Here is a 19,496-nt window from a genome sequence, read left to right as displayed (position 1 = left end):
CCTAAGGAGGTTCAAAACAAAATAACTAGAGGTCAACCCGCAAACATATTAAATTTTGCTAGCTAAACAGTTTCTTTCTCTTGAAGGAGAAGCACTTCCCCATTATGAAAGACTGCAAAGCTCACATAGTGCAGCTTGCAAACGAATAAAGGAAACTTTGGGTGTAATTTCTCTATGGAATTGTGTTGCAATTGGAGCAATTAATCATTAGACTTAGTTGTTTACATGGATTAAGCATTCCATTCCCAATAAAGATATTCTTTAGACTACAGCCTAGGTTAGGCGATGTAGAAAAGGGGTCGGGGTAGAATAGAGAAAAGGGCTAGAAGAGCAGAAGGGGGAGAGAGGAAGGGAAAGAAGGAGGGAGATGAGAAGGAAAGAGGAAAAGGATAGAATTGGCCAAAGTGAGAGACAAAGAAAGAAAGAAAGAAAGTCTATTAATGTCCACGGGAGACCAACAGGTCTATGGGACAGCAAAAGAACCATCTAGTAAATCTGCTTTAGGGAGGGCACATGGTAGCTCCAAAGGAGTGCAAAAGCAATCCCAATTATTTAGAGTACCTACATAATAATCTGAAAGAGTAATCAGCCATACGTCAATTTAATACTGAAAGTCTTTTGGTTTGGATTTAAACTCTTTGATTAGTGCTATGCCTTCATGGTAAACTGCCCATTTTCCATCCTTCCTAGCAGCCCTGACTTTAGCTAATTCCATTGCCTTATTCTTCAATTTAGCTCGTGTAAGTTCCTCAGCTATCAGAGGAAGGGAGAGGAGGAGGGAGATGGGAAAGGAGAGAGAAAAAGAGGTGGGAAAAGAGAGAGAGAGAGAGAGAGAGAGAGAGAATGAAAGAAAGAAAGATGTATTAATGTCCGCGGGAGGCCTCAAGGGCCTATGGGACAAAATGCACAAAAAAGGAGACTCATGCAAGACACGACGGGCTGGAGCAAAGGGTGCACTAGGGCCCTTGCAGAGTAATAATCAATGCTGATCTAGAGCTCAAGCCAAAGCAAAACAAATACATACTAAAGCAAACCGAAGCAATCTGAGAGCAGGGACTTAGAAACCGACGCCCCGCACAGTGGTGGCTCTCCAGTGAGCTGTGAAAATATCTCGGATCTCCATCTATCGAACTGTCTCAAGCTGTGGCGGGGGACGCAGTCTCCACAATCTTTGAACGTTGAGCTATGTCTAGAGTGACCCCTCATCTCTCTCTGTCTCCCTTGAGGAAAGCTAGGATAGGTGGGACCTCAATAGAATGTGCTCTGGGCACTCTCTGTCTCACGCGCGGTCTCTGCATCCCTCTCTCGGTGGCACTGTGTCGGCTTTCTCTACTAATCCAAGCTGCCCCCGTATTAGCTAACTCCTCCTCCTCTACTTGGCTGTGTCTTGCAGCTAACTCAAATGTATAGAAGTCTATGACGCAATGTGTGCTCGATCAACCACTATATCCTATGGCATGGTCACTTCTTGCTGCTCTCTAATCTGTCATAGTAGTGTCTCCCTCTGTCGACACATCTCCATCAGATAGAGCCCAATGCAGACCTGGTCATGGAAGTGGATAAGTTGTGAAAGTGGACCGAACCCGCTCCCCTCCAGGTAAAGACAATGGTAGCGTCCCTGGATCTCATAGTAGGATAGACAAGCACAAAGAAACTGCTCCTCTATCTCAACCACCCCCAATGTGCATAACATGCAGATTCACTGCTCTCTGGGTATACATGCAGCTCTCCCTACCTAAATCCTCAACTGATGGAACAAAGCCCACAACTATCCAATGGCAATCCTCAGTGCATGTGAGACTCTTCCGTCCTCCCATTAATGGGGTCTAATGATGAGACCCTCCTCCGATACTCTTAGGAAGGCGCGATAGAACTAGAGCTTGGTGGGGAGCTCCCAGTCCCCTCTCAAGTCGAGATGTATGGAGCTGGAGGAGATCTAACCATATGATACAGTTGATCTCATCTCGTGGGATCAACTTAGGTGGCGCGTCAATGCAGTACGAAAAGGGGGAAGTTCATCCATCTAGATACCATGCCTAGAAAACAATGCGCATATACGTGCATACCATGTGTCTGTCCCACTCTCTGCTACTCGTCTAAATGACTCCAGGGCCAGCCTTGGCAATCTCTAATGAGTTAAGTCTCAAACTCTATGAATGAATGTCACTATCCCAAATATCGCATCAACCTGGAGAGGTGTCAAGGTGAATCAATCTGGAGAGCTGTCAAGGCGAACTCTGGCTGTACTATCTCATGTGAGACTGAGAGCTTATTCCGAATCATCCTAGATCCCATAGTCACCTCTAGCCGCTTAAATCTCCTCCACTCTGTCCTCGAGAGATCACCCCCCCAGAAGGGTGTTGCATACATGGCCGTCTCCCGCACTAAAGTGTCAAAGAGCCAGCTCTTTGTTGGTGGATCCTGAAGAAACATTCTCACTAGTCGGGCCAAAGCACTCTGCACCCATGTGAGACATGCCGTGGTTGCCTGAGTCACCGTGAAGATGGGTCCTGTGAAGACCGCTCCCAAGTATGTGTAGGACTATACTATCTCCACTAGCTCACCTCAGTAAGTGAAGCTATGTCGGCAAAGCACTGCGCGTGAAGTATTGAAGATCATAACCTTGGTCTTCCCAAGATTGACTCTTAGATCTCTCTCTCTGGAGAAAACCTCTAGGGCCTCATGATGTCTCTACAACCCCTCCGCTAACGATGATACGAGGACTATGTCATCAATGTACAGCAATCTATGTGTCAGGAGGTCAACTAGTAGCAATCCCTCACCGCCTAGACGGTCTATGAAAGATGTGATCTAATCAATGTAGAGTCCAAAAAGAGTCGGTGAGAGAGAACAGCCCTACTTTACCCCTATCATGCTCTCAACCCAATCTGATAAACCACCTACAGCAGACTCTCCCTCCGACGGACTCATGAAGGCTCATCACCCCCCAAATCAAAGTCTTTGGAATCTGCATCTCCTGCAGTCTCCTGATCATAAGGGATCGTGGGGCAATGTCGAAAGCCTTTCGAAAGTCTACAAACCAAGCGTAGACTTTCTGGTATCTGGACTTCGCCTCCTCAATGATAGCCCTCAAAGTGAAGATGAGATGTCACAAGGACATGAGTTTGAACTTACATGTGGGCAAGACCCTGGAAAACTAAGGGGGCCATGGGGTGTGGAAATGCAAGATTTTCCCTAGGGGAATTGTGCCTTGGGCAATAAATTTGGGTTTAGTCCCAATAGGGGCCAAAGGACTCGAAACCAACCTCTAGCGAGCTAAAGAGCAGTAATCCGTAACTAACTTGACATCCACATTAATCACAGCCACAATGCATCACTTTCAGCCACATCCTTTAGTTAATAAACACAAAGAAATCAACTTTAAGAACACTGGAAGGGAGGCTAGAGTGCCCCTACTCATGAGCCATATACAAGAGATGTAGGTTGGCCCAAAATACTTTGGCGCCCCTTTCGGTATTTATTTATTTCTTTTGGCAATGAAAAATGTTTTTACGACAAGGACTCACCCTTTCACTCTGCTTCACTGGCAATTCCACTGTCAAAGCCAATTCTTGGCTTCAGTACGCATCCAATTCCAACCACACACTAGTACCCAACTGCCAAGGCAAGGCTAAGGCATTCCCCAGTATCTATGACCAACTGAAAGCTGACAATGCATTCTACAAGGAATCCAGCTTGCTAAAGAGCGTTTGGCAGTCCCAAAAACCAATGTCCAGCCTCTCAAGGCAACAATGCAACAACACAGATCCCAAAATGCACAAATGACCTCAAGGCAAGAAGAAATTCACAACACTAGCCCTCAAGCACCAATCTAGGCACACCCTCTTTGTCTGGGTATCTGTCCACACCCTTAATGGCAAAGAGAGAGCTTCAAACAACAAAAGAGCAACAACAAGCTTCAAAAATGACAAACAGAATCCAAATGAAGGTCAGAACGACTGTACCCCCTGTCCATGGAAGAGGGGTGAGCTCTGGCCTCGCACCTATCCTCTGTCTAGGCCCCCAACAGTGCACGGAAGACCTTCAATCACAATGGAGTCGAAAAACAGAAGCAAAGGGGCTGGGACCAGCTCATATGACATCAATCCAGCTTCCAGGTGCTCTATTCCAAGCCGGAACACCTCCAGAAGGCAGCAGATTCACAAAGCAAGAGGCAGCAGCAAGGAATGGGCAGCTAGGAGAGAGAGAAAGTGTTGGAACCAGAGGGCAAAATGATCACGGGAAGGAGAGATAAATCCGTACCGCCAACACCTTGCCTCGAGATGCGTGCAAGAGAGGAGCAAGATCTCGAAATGCGTGATGAAGGGCCGTACAATCACCCTCGAAACTCGCGAATCAGCCATACACTCATCGAAATGCGTGCAAAACAGGCCGTACAATCCGCCAAGGACCTCGGGATACATATAAGAGGAGCTATACAGCAATTAATGCGCCTTGGAATACGTGAAGAAAATCCGTACAAGACCTCAAGATGCGTGCCAATGCTCACCAAGGGAGAAGAGAATCACCGTACATCAAAATGAGCAACTTCAAAGTCCAAGGTAGAGAGAGAAAGACACACATGCCATCACATGCAAAGAAAGGACTGCCACGTGGCTCATTAAAGCCTCTAACCCACTCACAAAGGACATACTTATGCCTTCCCTTGGGCCCAACATTTTGAGCCCTCTTTTCCTTGCTTTGGCTTAGCACTTAGGCCTAGTAGGTGCACTTAGAATTAGACCCTACTTCAACATTAGTTCCTAGGGACTTTTAGGAGGCTTGCGCTTCCTCTTGGCTAGTCCCCCAAAGCCTAGGTAGTCACGGTTTATTTGGCAACAAAAATCACATCCCCGTGACATAAACTCCTTTTGAGACAACAAACTTTCTAGTTTGCTGCTGAAAATTACAGCAAATAAACAACGATGAAATAGGTATGAATAGCTCATACCAGACTATGTATCATCTGTAATATACCATTGGCAATGAACATATGCTCTAGGAGAGCACGAGAGTCCATTGATATATCACTTCATTGTCTATGTGGAATGACTAGTACACTCATCATACAGGTCCCGTGGCAGAAATGCTATCAGCAACCAGTACCTCGAGTGAGATATGCAGTGTCACCAAGCGACCTCTAGATACGTGAGCCTGTCTATCCTGAGGGAGTGGAGGTGCTACCCCCCTCTTGAGCATCAGGCAATGCTCCACACCTTTGCTCTGCTAAGCTTGAATGAGCCTCAACCGCAGTCGGCTCGAGTTGAAATGCTTTCAGGTAGAGCTGCAATAACCCAAGTGAATCTGCCAATTCACCTTCCTCCATCCACTTCGCATCCAGTGCTGTTAAATTCCTGAATTTCACTAGATAACGACGGGAAACTCTATCTCTGACCTTTCTTTCCTTATGTGCAAGATCTGCTCTAGAATCAAGAGCTCATCTTGCACTTTCACTTCAGGCTGTTCCTCATTAGGCATCTCTTCATGCACATCACAATGAAGCAAACTCGCATGAAAGGCATTGTAAATTGTCCAGTGCTGTGGTAGCTTCAGCATGTAAGCTACATCATTAATCCTCTGCAAGACTTGAAATGGCCCATCGTACCTCATATTCAGCTGTCTTTTACCTTCTTATAAGCTGCATCCAGAATTTACAGATATCGATATGCTTCAAAGATCGTTTCCTTATGTGCAAAATGAGCAGGACCTTTCTTCCACCTTCCAAAATTTCAAAGGGTGCTTTCCCTATGGAAGAATGCACGGTGTTGTTGTATGCAATCTCAACCAGTGGCAAAATTTGTTCCCAATTTGCCTTATGCTTTGAGACATAGCATTTTAGAAGACCCAAGAGAGTAGAATTTGCCTCTTCTGACTGTCCATCTAACTATGGGTGGAAAGAGGATGAAAAGTTCAACAAGTGGCAAAATTTGTTTTATGCTTTGAGACATAGCATTTTAGAAGACCCAAGACAGTAGAATTTGCCTCTTCTGACTGTCCATCTAACTATGGGTGGAAAGAGGATGAAAAGTTCAGCGTAGTGCCCATGTTCGCAAAGAGACCTCTCAAGAAAAGGGTGGTCATATGCGGATCTCTGTCACTGACAATAGATTGAGGCATTCCATGATTTTTGACAATAGATTGAGGCGAAAATATTGTGCAATATTTTTGTCATCTGATTCGTTGTAATCTTCTTCCTAACTAGAATGAAGTGCGTTTGCTTGCTGAATTTGCATATGATTGTCAAGATCACATCATGTCTAGTCGGAGTACGAGGAAGATCAAAACACAAAGTCCATGGCAATGCTCAACCAAGGTCTATCTAGAATAGATAGTGGATGTAGCAATCCAAGTATCTTTTGCCTATCATATTTAACTTTCAAACAAATGATGCATGCTTTCACATATGCCTCAACATCTTTCAAACAAATGATGCATGCTTTCTTCTGTAGAGCATGAAGGGGTGAAGCTATCTCTCCAAAGTAGCGGATGAACCACCTGTAGTACGAGCATAGACCCAGAAAGCTGCGTAGTTCATGGATATTCTTCAATGGTAGACCATTCCTAATGGCTTCAACTTTCACAGGGTCCATCCTGACTCCGTCTTTGGATACTATGTGCCAAAGAAAAAGGATCTTGTGCATGAAGAACTCACTCTTCTTGGCATTCATAAGCAACTTGTGCTTCCTAAGCTCTGCAAAGACAACTACTAGATGCTCCATATGCTCAGCTTCACTCTTAGAGAACACTATGATATCATCAATACCCACAAAGAGTTATGTGCTCTCTGAAGATCATGTCCATTATTCTATTGAAGGTGGCAGATGCATTTGTCAACCCAAATGGCATCACAAGTAATTCATACAAGCCAAATGTGGTTCTGAAAGCTCTCTTATGCACATCATTAGGCCGTATCCTTACGTCTCTAGCTTATCTAAGATATCATCAATCCTGGGTATAGGGAATCTATTCTTAATCGTTATCTTATTTAGAGCTCTGTAAACTATGCACATCCTCCAGGATCCATCTTTCGTTTGCACAAGCAACGCGGGTGAACAATAGCGAGAAGAGCTGGGCTCAATTAGCCTTTTCCAAAAGAGATCCTTTCCCTGGTTCTATGGCATAATCCTCAAATCTTTCTGGAGGTAATTCCTGTGGTAGAGAGTCAGAAAATCAATCTTTAAACTGAAAAAGAGAATCTGTCCTCTCTTTTTCCAGCTTGGAAAGATTGGATCTTTCTTCATCTAACTGTTTTTCTGTTGCGAAACCTAAATACATTGTAAGATGCTTTTTCATTACATTAGAAATAGCTGAAGCAAATACAACTAGTATAGACTCCCCTTTTGGTTTTACATCCAAAACATGGGTTTTGCCTCTATGAGTCAAAGTCGACATTTTGTTTCTTGCATCCAGAAGAGCCCCCACCCTGCAGTGCCAAGGTATACCCACTAGTATGCCACTGTCCACATTGTGAAAACATCAATTGTGCCTGTTTGCTAAAGATATCCGCAACAGCGAGAAAGTAGATGCTACGAGAGAAATGGCCAAGTGGGTCTACAAGCAAAAACAAAGGGTCTTGAAGGAAAGAACCGGCCCCCTAAAAGAAAGGAGCCTAAGCTCGAGCCTCAGGAAGAAGGGCCAATCCCCCGTCAAGGCCAACCCTCCCATCAAGGACCCAAGTGGCTCAAAGGCACCTCATGAAGAGAGCTCAAAGCGAAAAGTAAAATGCGGAACTCATCCCCTGAAGGAAAGGAGCAAGAAGAGCCCATCCTCCAAGCAACAGGATGTACCTAAAAGACCTCCCAGTGATCGGATGTAGCTCAAAGACCTCAATGTATGAGATGTATCTTTTCAGTTATTAATGAAACCATTGTTTAAATATTGCCAGAGTTATATAATATCTATAGCCATTTGAATACAAGTTTCCTTTATACAAACAAGTTGTTTTACGATCTTCCTTTATACAAACAAGATGTTTTAGGATCGCAACCAGCACGGTGGTAGTATAGGATAAGTGGTCTCAAAATTTTCCTTTGTTTTAGGATCGCAACCAGCACAATGGTAGTATAGGATACGTGATCACCAGTGCGGCGGTTAGTTGTATATGGTATATGGGCCCTAGTGTTGGAGGGTCAACATCTCCTGATGTCACATTAGAGAGAGAGGGCCTTGGTTGTGGGTGTGCCTGCCCAGCGAGTGAGGCTAGGGTAGAGAGTGAGGGCTTTGTTGTGGGTGTGCCCGCCCCCGTGAGGGTAGTCTAGGGTAGGCTGGTCACCATGGGTCTGCCATGTTTGGTGTAGGGCAGCCTCCTATAGGGCTGCATGCACTGGCAGCCTGGTCGGGGCTGAGGGGCAGGAGGAGAGTCCTCCTTTAGGGCTGTCCTTGAGCCCTTTGTGTGGTAGTGTGGAGGTGGGGCAGTCAGCCTTGGTGGTGCCCAGAGAGTCGGCCCTAAGCAGGCTGGTCGGCCATGCAGGCTTGTTGAGTCGGCCACCTAGCATGTTGGTCGACCGACCTGCCCTACCTGACTAGGGAGGGGCTGGGGAGCTATATGCAGTTCAGTTCACAAGAGTCACGAGAATAGATTCCTTCTCCAAAAGCACAAGCGTCTTTGTACATAAAATCTTGAAAGTCGAGAACATCTAGTACAAATAAATCATCTATAAAACGCCTAACTTGGCTAAGCTTATGTAAAATGGTAGGGCAGGTATTGATAGAAATAAGACGTTGCATAAACTCAAATTCATAAGTGAAAAGATAAAAGTTTGCTAAAAGGACAGCACAATTAGTGCCCATGGGGATTCCTATAATTTGTTGAAACAAAGAATCACCTATGGTGATGTAAAGATTATCTTAAAGAAAATCTATCCAAGAGCAAACATCTTCACCACTTACTACCTTTGTGTATCTTTTCTTTTTGGAACCGATGTCATGATCTTTATTTTTTAGCCACAAAAAGTCAAAGCATAAAGCTGTTTTCTCAACTTTTAGCACTTTGCATCTATCTTTGTTAAATCTCAACTTGAAAACTTCAGCCACTAGCTTTTGATTCTAAACTTCAGGTCTTCCAGCTCGATCTTTGTGTAAAGCATAGTAAAATCATAGGTTTGAAGGAGAATAGGAGACTCTTTTGCATGAATGCTTCGAGAGGAACTAAAAAATTTTACAATAGGAATCACTCTTACACAGTCATTTAAAATCCAGCTTGAGTGCGAGGGGACATCTACCTCCTTTAATAAGTCGCTCCAAAGTTCATGGGCACTAGGCAACATGGCTTTGAAGCAGTAGCTTACCCATTTAGAGACATACGTCAAAGTAGTCTCACAAGCAGCTGCAATAAATCTTGGCTTTTTTGGAGTTTTGTGAAACTTTCAAGGAGCACAAAGAAAAGGAATACTTGGATTGCAAACAAACCCAGAAGACTTGCAAAAACTCTGGTGTTTTGAGATCAAATCCTTTTGAGAAACTAATGCAGGGGCGTAAGTTTTGGCAGACGAGTTCACTCCTTTCAAAAGACATTCTAAGTAAAACTTTTTGCAAATAAAAACACTTGCTTGAACTCCACTCATGTTGCAGGAGCTCTACCCTGCAAGAGCAAGTTTGTCCACCACTGAAGTTCATTTCCTTTTAGAAAAGTGGCTGCCTTTCTGACCTTTGATTACTCAGTGAAATTCCCACCATGCATCAAACTGCCACACAAAGTTCAAGGCCTTCAGCATATCCCGCATTCCATTGGAAGTCTCAAACTTTACTGCAGCCCCACCTTCTTTAAGGTCCTTCAACTTACCCTTGGGTGCAAGATTATCATATACAAGTGGCTACAAAAATGGACGTGGCATCATCTGTCCCGTGCTCTGTTCATTACTACCACTTCCCACCACAGTTGGGTTGACCATTCTAGGTCCCATCCCCTGCATTTGAGGCATCTTCATTGAACCACCCATCATCCCAGGCATTCCCATTTGCATTCCGGGCTGCATCCCTATGTTGGCATACATCATACTTGCATTTCCAGCCTGCATACTCCCCAACATGGGTTGCCGAAAATTTTGCATTCCTGGCTGCATACTTGCCAAGTAAGTTCCAAGGCAATGGCTGTCCAACCATTGCCTGAAAAAACAAGCCTCCTCCAAAAAACCCGGGGTGCATCCCTGAGGGAGGAAAGGTTTGCTTTCCTTGATTGACTAACTGAAAACTATTGGCATGTTGGGCATTTCCCATTCCAAGACCAACTGAAGGCATCATGCTGTCCACCAGAGGGTGCATGACTATGTGTATGCCTTTTCTTCTGCTGCTTCTTTTTAGCTGTCTGTTTACTTTTGGGAGGGGCATTCAAAATTTCAGTAAGGTTTTGAGTCAACTATGTCAAGGTGCCAACTGAACCTTAACATGGGCTTCTACATCTAGTTCTTCGGCCTCATCTGCCTCATCCTGGGAAACCTCAGTGGCCTAGTCTAAGGGAACATGATGTTCCTCCTTATACTGCTCGTCATCTTCTTAATGCCATGCCTTATATTCAAAGGCTCTGAGGAGTCCTCCCAATCACTAGGTGTGTTCACCATTGTGGCTGAAATTTGTGGCTGTAATAAAAATGCAGCAAAGGCTTTTTGTTCCCAGCACTACCAGGGCTCACCTCTGTGAGGAGATGGTGATGATCCCCTACTCATGAACCATATACAAGAGACGCAAATTGGCCCCAAATGCTTTGGCACCCCCTTTCGGTATTTATTTATTTCTTCTGGCAATGGAAAATGCTTTTACAACAAGGGCTCACCCTTGCACTCTGCTTCACTGGCAATTCCTGGCTTCAATAGGCATCCAATTCCAAGAACACACTAGCACCCAACTCCCAAGGCAAGGCTAAGGCATTCCCCAGTGTCTGTGACCAACTGAAAACTGACAATGCAGTCGCTAGAGTGCCCCTACTCATGAACCATATACAAGAGATGCAAATTGGCCCCAAATGCTTTGGCACCTCTTTCCGTATTTATTTATTTCTTCCGGCAATGGAAAATGCTTTTACAACAAGGGCTCACCATTGCACTTTGCTTCACTAGCAATTCCACTGTCCAAGCCAATTCCTGTCTTCAGTAGACATCAGATTCAAGCACACACTAGCACCCCACTGCCAAGGCAAGGCTAAGGCATTCCCCAATGTATGTGACCAACTGAAAGCTGACAATGTATTCCACAAGGCATCTAGCTTGCTAAAGAGTGTTTGGCAGTCCCACAAACCAATGTCCAACCTCTCAGGGCGACAATGCAACAACACAGATCCCAAAATTGTTCCCTGAGAGGCACTCCTGTCCGTGAAAATTGCCCAAATCAACAATGCAGAGTCCAGGTGGTGGCAGGAAGAAATTCACGACACTGACCCTCTAGCACCAATCTAGGCACACCCTCTGTGTCTGGGTGTTTGTCCACAGCTTGATGAACAACAAAAGAGCAACAACAAGCTGCAAAAATGACAAATGAAATCCAAATGAAGGTCAGAACGACTGTACCCGCTGTCCATCGAAGAGGGGTGAGCTATGGCCTCGCACCTATCCTCTATCCAGGCCCCCAGCAGTGCACGAAAGATCTTCAATCACAATGGAGTCGAAAAACAGCAGCAAAAGGGCTCGGACCAGCTCCAGAAGGCATCAATCCAACTTCTAGGTGCTTTATTCCAGGCTAGAACACCTCAAGGAGGCAGCAGATCCACAAAGCAAGAGCTAGCAGCAAGGAATGGGCAGCTAGGAGAGAGAGAAAGTGTTGGAACCAGAGGCCGAAATGATCACACACAGGGGAGAGAAATCCATACAGCCAGCCGCCTACCTCGGGGGTGCGTGCAAGAGAGAGAGAAGAGCAAGATATCGAAATGCACGATCATCGAAATGTGAGCAAAACAAGCTGGACAGCCCGCGAAAGACCTTGCGATACGTCCCGGAGGAGCCGTACAGCCCATACAGCAGTTCATGTGCCTTGGAATGCATGAAGAAAATCCGTACAAGACCTCGAGATGCATGCCAATGCTCACTAGGGGAGAGGAGAATCGTTGTACGTCAAAATGAGCAGCCTCCAAAGTCCAAGGTAGAGAGAGAAAAGCACACATGCCATCACATGCGAAGAAATGAATGCCACGTGGCTCATTAAAGCCTCTAACCCACTAACCAAGGACACACTTATGCCTTCCCTTGGGCCCAAAATTTTGAGCCCTCTTTACCTTGCCTTGGCCTAGCACTTGGGCCTAGTAGGTGCACTTAGAATTAGACCCTACTTCAACAGTAGTTCCTAGGGACTTTTAGGACGTTTGCGCTTCCTCTTGGCTAGTCCCCCAAAGCCTAGGTAGTCACGGTTTATTTGCCAACAAAAATCACGTCCCCGTGGCAGGACCTTAGAAGTTTAAGTTGGCCATTGGTTTGGTCGTAAAAAGTGCCCCACTAAATGGGCATGGGGGCAAATGAAGAGGGGGATACCACGTGGCATCTCCCATACCTTGGATGGATTTGGAAAGTTACCTGGAGGTAAACCTGGGGAGAATCCATAGGAATTTCACATAAGGGAGAAAAGTAACGACGGATTTCGAGAGCAAGCAGGAAGACGCCTTGGATTCATACCTATTGCTTGTGTTGGGGTTGGGGCTTGTGTTGATATGGATCGCAATATATGGGCCTGCAATACGTATCGCAGTGTACTTGCAGTACAGATCGCAGAGTACGGGCTTGTAATACAGTTTCATGGTTCTTTTGCTAATCTAGGGTGGAATCCTGCCTCTGGAATCTTGCCTATCCTAGTGCCCGCTGCCCCACAGGCTCTGTATGACTGCTTATCACCCTCTATGGTACTGATCCATAAATCTTGGCTAGTGTGTGCCCAGCCATGAGGGTGCAGAATTTCCCAGTATCAATTGGGTCTCCTGCTTTGTGTATCGGTGCAATAGTGGTAGTGCTCCAAGCAGGTTGGAAGCCATGGCATACAACATGGTTGAACATCAATGCTAGAACTAGAGCTAAGACCTCATGTCCATGTGCAAAATGCTCAGTCCGCCGTAGGCCCTCATGATCATGTGCTTTTCGGTTGTGTAGCCAAAGGAGTGCGACCAATACATTCTGTGTAGTGTAACAAGTGACATGTAGTGGACCTAGGCATAGAGGACATGTCCAGTGGTGTTTGCATCGGAACATCACATAGAGAGCATGCATACATGTGCCACACGTTGGGATCAGTGATGGGAATAGATGGCTTCCCCTCAGATAGAAGCCCCCATCTAGTGGTCGGGTCTCCTCCTCAAAATGATCTGATAATCTCATCCACCTTGTGTGTGAGAAAGGCCCATCTCCTATGACGTCTTAGTCGTCGGAAGACCCACTGTGCCTTAGATGTCGTCAAATGGCCTAGGGCTCGCTGCCGTGTAAGGTGGGCTCTCGCCTCTCTACACTCGTCATTGAGCCAAGGGTTTTGAGGCATCTTTTGATCTCGGGCCCTGCGGATCGGGTCGTTGGGGAAGGATCAGATTGTGGAGAGAGAGAGAGAGAGAGAGAGAGAGAGAGTAGGCAGCAAGTAGAGGAGGAAGGTGGGAGAGTAGATAGATAGATGTCACATCAAAAAGTCCTTACAAAGGGTGGGGAATATAGTCCCCCCCTCCACTTTATCTTCTTTTCGCCCTCTCTAGGCCTAAACATCCCCTAGCTAAATCAGCCCTAACCCTCACTAACTTGTCCCAACCTTGGCCTTCATTACAATCCATCCCTCCTCGAAAATAATTTTGTCCTCAAAATTTGCAGGTGATGGTTAGGCACCAAGGCACCCTGCTATCAAAAGGGCATACTCTATCATGCATGCCACCACGGTCAAAAGGAAATCCTCCTTTGCCTTGGGTGTTTTGGCAACCCTGGGGTCATGTGGGTGGTATCCATCCTCCACACTCATCATCACAAAGCTCCATAATCACACAAGTTCCGCATGTTCTCGTGGTTTCTATTCTGCACACCCCATTGTGCTTTGCTGTCCACCTTTCGCCATATGGGAAGCATTGATTGCTTTGCCATAGATCCCACACGGCAGCTTCAATGTGCGCTTCACTGAGCTGTTTTGCATTGCATCTCTGATTATGCTGTCTTTAAAGAACTCTAAATCATCTTCATCATAGCTGTTATCCTGTCTTTGCATTGCATCTATGGTTGAGTTGTCCTTGAAGAACTGAAAGACATCTTCATTATGGATGCTATATTCACGCTCAAACAGTCCCAGTAGTCCTTGAGCTTCCTCAACATTCCAGAGATTTTCAGTCCCCACATGTAAGGCATTCAGCCCTAGATTGTACTGCTGTAATTTCCTTCAAACCATGACACCCATGACAAATTTAAAAGCTATATATCTTTGTAAGACTAGAATATATCCAATCGTACAAATTTAGATTTTTTGATGCTCTAAAGTCCCAAAATCTACACAAAAAGTAAAAGAGAAAATGAAAGAGAAGAAAAAGGAGGTAACAAATTTTTTTGAAAAATAAAGGGAAGACCTACTTGGCAAGCAAAGCAACACTTACATTGTCATCAGTGCCCAAGCATGAGCAGCTATACTGGGTTTCTAAAGACCCACGGAGTCTTTGAAAGCTGCCCATGTATAGCGCTTCCAAGATGAAGTCCTCATCTTTAACCAGATGTATAGTGATTTCAAGATGAAGTCCTCATCTTTAACCAAATGTGGGCATGGCACAGGCCATCATAAGGAATCTTGCCCTCATCATCCATTCAATATAATTTAATATATCCTTCCAAAGCTGAGAGCCATTCTTCCCGCTAATTAGGATTCTTGGTTTTTCCTTTGAATCGGTGGTCCATCAAACTATCTTTTAAGTGTCTAGCACACACTTGTCCAACCAAGCCCCTGCCATGATGTAAGAAAGACATTATCTTTGACCTCAGAAGGTAGGCCCATGTAAGCATGGTGCAGACTTGACAAGGGAACATCAATGTCCCACTCACCGTGCAAACCCATGTGCGTATTGGGCATATGGCGACCTCCCACATAAATCTGCCTAGACTATATTTACTGTCCAGGCTCCCTTTGAGGTGGCCTAGACTCTCCTATCTAATTGAGATTGAGGCCAACTCCTCTCATAGACATGTGCTGAAAAACAGCTGTGAAATAAATGCTAGAGGGAAGGCTCTCCCAAAAGCATCCCCATGAGGTTGGGAAGTGCCTTGTGAAGACTGGCCTCTATCCCCTGCACGTAACTCAAGGATATCACACCTTGGAGGGGTCACTGTTGGAAGTCTCTGGCTCAAATTTCCCATGGGCAAGAGCATAGCGGACTGCTCACTAAAAGGCTTCCCAAAGAAGGAAGGATCTGGCTGGCTGTGTAATAAATACTCTGCCTTCTGCCCAAAATCCACCTTGTGTAGGGTTACAGTAAAATCCCCATGCATTAGTGTACCCTGGTGCTCCTGTCTCCCACACAATATCCTCCAGTGGAGATTTTCGACGTGATCAAGAGGGTTGAGATGCATCATAGATCTCTATCCGGGGGACCTGTTGTCCATGTATCATGTAGGCCAGTGAGACAAGATCAATCGAGAAGGCGTCTCCTCCCTCCGTAAGCCAAGCCGCCATCCCCCAAGTGAAGTCCCTCATCATCCTCTCTGTGCTAGCCACAATCTTGAGGGACGCTGGTCCTTTAAAGGAAATTGCCCACCAACCCTTCCGAGGTCGCCATCAACCTAAGACTTTTCCCTTTCTTAACATATGTTATTTAGCCCACCCAGATAGGTTTATCATGGGACCAGAGCATTTCAATAATCTCTTTTATTTTTGGCAAGTTCAGTGTTGGAACACTCTGGCAAGAGGACTTACTGGTTCTGCTTCTCAATTTTGAGAATTTTCCGATGATAAGGTGGATTGGAGTTTCTTGAGTGGATTCTAGATAGGATGGGCTTGAGATAGTGGATAGGAGGGGTGTTAGCACTCTACTCCACGACACATAGCCACGTTTTCATGAAGGGAGCTCGAGGGGAGATTTCACATAATCAGACCATAGAGACAAGGATGTCCCTTGCCCCCTCTACCTTTTCTATTTATTGTTGAGGCTACCGGCAATCTTCTAAGGGATAGATGCATGGGTTTTCAATGGCACCAAGATGTCTATTGTAGCATTGGGGGAGCTTCTTGATGCAGAGGTTGTAGATAATGTGGGCCCAGGAGAATAGGGCTCCTCTCCACGAGATCCAGAGCGGTATCCCTGGAGGAAAAACACACCTCGTGTGACCTCCTAGATGTGGTCGCCATCTAATGCCACCAGTTCCTAATCTGTCTCCTCGAAGGAGTAAGGCCAACTATCCTACCACCAACTGCCTTGACCTGTAGAAGGTTCACTACTTGCTGTACATGTTGCTTATCAGCTGGTGATAGGAGAACTTTGACAGCTAGGGGAGTGCTACCATAGAGCCCCTCTGACCAAACCGAAGGTTGCCACAATCACCAAAGAAAACAAGAAAGCTGCACTGTCAATTGAGAAAAGAAGCGGGGGACTAGAAGACGTCAAAGGAAAGAATGCTTTGGATAGGAATTGCTGACACACGTTCCTAGTAAGAACGAGAGAAAAACTCCACAAGAGAGGAGAGTTCATCATGCGCCCATCCACCAACAATGAAAGTATCTACTGAATCGTCGAAAGAAGTGATGTAATACCTGTGATTCAGAGGGGAAGGAATATTTGCTGCCGCTGAGAAACACCCTACCCGAACGGTGGGCTGGGCACTGTAGGGATGCAGCTGGAGCAAGGGGTGGTCGCCGGTGTCAAGCTGGAGCAAGGCTAGTGGCAATGGCGGGCTGGACAGACGCACTAGGCCAAGCCAAAACCGCCAATGCCTGGCTCTTGTGGCCCTCCGTAGAATGTACTAAAAGAGCCACCAAGAGCTCGCAACTCATGTGCTTGGCTGGAGACCCCGCGGGGGGCTAGGAGCAATCACACAGCTCAAAAGAGGCGCCAAACGAAAAAGGGGGGGTCGTGAACAGCACGCCCCCACCTTACTGTCGCGTGGACTGCACCACACTCGCGCGGTGAGCTCGAGGGCTGGGAGTGGAGGAGAAGATCAGAGGAAGGAGGAGGAGAGAGTGAGGGGAAGGGGGGAAGGGGGGTACAGCTCGCAGGTAGAAGCTTGAACCTCCTGTGAATGCATCTCTTTGTGTGCCTCATGAGCATGGCATGTAGGTTGAGCATCTCAAATTTCAATTGCCCTTTGATGTGGGAGTCTAGGAGACTCTTTGGGTGGATTATTTGAATAGGCATTCGTCCCAAACCCACCAACTTTGGTCAATGCATCGAGCTTTTCCATGCTAATGGGTGACAAGCTCTTGTTTGGTGTTAGTGGCCAGAATCTCATGTTGTCCATGGGAATCACTCAAAAATGCAGTTGGCCTTCCGTAGGAATAGTCAACATAGAGGGAACCTGGTGGCTGGTCAACGTCAAAGCATCATCCTTGCTAACAAGAGACCTCCTGGTGTCTATCCTAGGTCCCCTAAAGAGGGGTCATTGTACCTCTTGTGATAGACTAAATGTATCCTTCCCATCCCCATCGTTTTGGTGCATATAAGTATGGGCTACTTGGCCATCTCCTACGTTGCAATGTGCACAACCTCTCTGATCTTCTCACAAATTTGTTGGCCGATTTGCTGGCCCATCTGCTTCACTACCTTGAGCTTGATCTTGGGTCATGCTCTGAAGCAACATCGATAAAGCGTCCATGAACTTGGCCCTTGTGCCATCAAGCATGTGCATTGCAAATGCTAGGAGGTATTTTCATAATACCCTTGAATGCTTCGGAAATGCCAGCATGTGGTTCTTGATGTCCATATTCATTCCCACCATTTAAGCTTCTGTTTTCATTAGAGCACTTACCCCCACAAAATCCTTTGGTATTTGCAGCTCGAATCACTTGACAACAATCAGAATTTTGTCCTGCATCGAAAGGCATCATCAATGGCCCTGAAGCATGGTTTGGCTGCATGCTAGGGAGTGGCATAACATGGCTGGAGTGCATTACAAGCATTAGTAGTTTGGCATCTATTTTCATAGTCCTTCTGTTGGGGTAAAGGCACATTGCCACCCTTTTGTTAAAGTTATGACACCTATGACTATCTTAAGACAATCATAGGGTGAAAGCCTAATCCTAATAAAACCTATGAGTTTGTGGTGTGGCTCAACACTTCACACCCACACTTTTCTGTCTCCCCCTCTCTCTCTCTGTCATCATCGTTCCACTCCCTCACTTTTCCCTCACAACTGGTATCAGAGCCTCTACCTCTCCCACTCCACTCCGGTCTACCCCTCCCTCTACCCCTTCCTCTCCCCTCGGGCATCGCACCCTACAGCAGCGCGCGGGCAGAGCAGGGCAGCGCGCGGGCAGAGCAAGGCAGCGCGCGGGCAGAGCGGGGCAGCGCGTGCGGGCAGAGCAGGGCAGCGCGGGGCAGCTCGCACTTGCAACAGCAGCAGCTAGCTGCTACCCGCTACCAAGCGGGTGCAGCCAGCGCGCAGCGCCGGCGCGCACCCAGGCTGCACACGGGCAACCGTACACGAGCGACCTGTACAGCCACCCATACCGGCTGTACGGAATCTGTACAGGCCGTCGTACGGCTGTACGATCGCGTGGCCAGCAAGGCAGCCGTACCGTACAGACGCTGCATCAGGGAGGCACAGGTCAGAAATTATTTTTTTTTCTTGGGATTTGTGTCCTCGCAGGTACAGGGTACAGCAGGTACCCTGCGCAGGTACAGGAGGCACATTTTTTTTGGGGGAAGAAGGAAAAGAGAGAGCACTCTGCTCTTCATTCCCGGTTGTTCAGTTCTCAAAACTGTGTGTTGAAGGTACAGCAAGTACCCTCGTGTCCCTCGTGCTTGAGGTGACTAGTGCCACAGTGTGTGGTGGTTGCACAGTTATCTTGTTTCGGGAAGGTCAAATGCCTTGATTTTGCAGAGGGCTTTTATGCTTTTGCTGAGTGCAAATCTCAGCTTTCGGGTGACAATTTCAAAGGGCTTTTGCCTGGAAGTTTATGCAGTGTATGCCTTGAGGCAGTGTGGAGCCAGGGTGCTCACATTGGTCTTGTTTCCGCAGTGTATTCAGTGACATTTCTTGCAGGTCACATTCTGTGTACAACACCTTGAAAAATCTCAGTTGAGCCACGCTTGGCCAGGGCGCATCGAGTTTACTCGGTCCCTAACTGTCCATCGTTGACAGTGCTCAAAAGATTTTCTCTTCAGTGTTTGTACGTTGGGATCTGTGTTGTTACTGTGTACACAGGGCCGTTTATGCATTACATTGTCAGGTGAAAGTGCCAGGAGAGCGCTGTATTTTGTATGCTACCTCAGTGTTGAGGTGTTTTTCACTTGGTACAGGTGTCAAATCAAGGGGCTTTTGCCCAGATTTTTCTTGTGAGCACTTGAGTTACTGTTTGAGACCTTCAGATGCCTTTTCTCCCCCTGGCAGAAGGGTGATTGCTTGGGATTTGTCCCATTCTTTGTT

The 19,496-nt window shown here is 46.4% G+C and overlaps 1 protein-coding gene across 2 annotated transcripts in view; it reads right to left on the bottom strand.

Annotated features, from left to right (window-relative positions):
* Window positions 1-19,496, bottom strand: part of LOC147898859 (uncharacterized) — a 117,034-nt gene that overhangs the window by 75,815 nt on the left and 21,723 nt on the right. The window lies entirely within an intron of this gene.

This window comes from Dipteris shenzhenensis, chromosome 9 (genome assembly GCF_047967505.1).
Source record: "Dipteris shenzhenensis isolate YYH24624 ecotype China chromosome 9, Dip_SZ_1.0, whole genome shotgun sequence".
NCBI lineage: Eukaryota > Viridiplantae > Streptophyta > Polypodiopsida > Gleicheniales > Dipteridaceae > Dipteris > Dipteris shenzhenensis.
The sequence above is the reverse complement of the archived record's forward strand: the minus strand, read 5'-3'. Positions and strand labels throughout refer to the sequence as shown.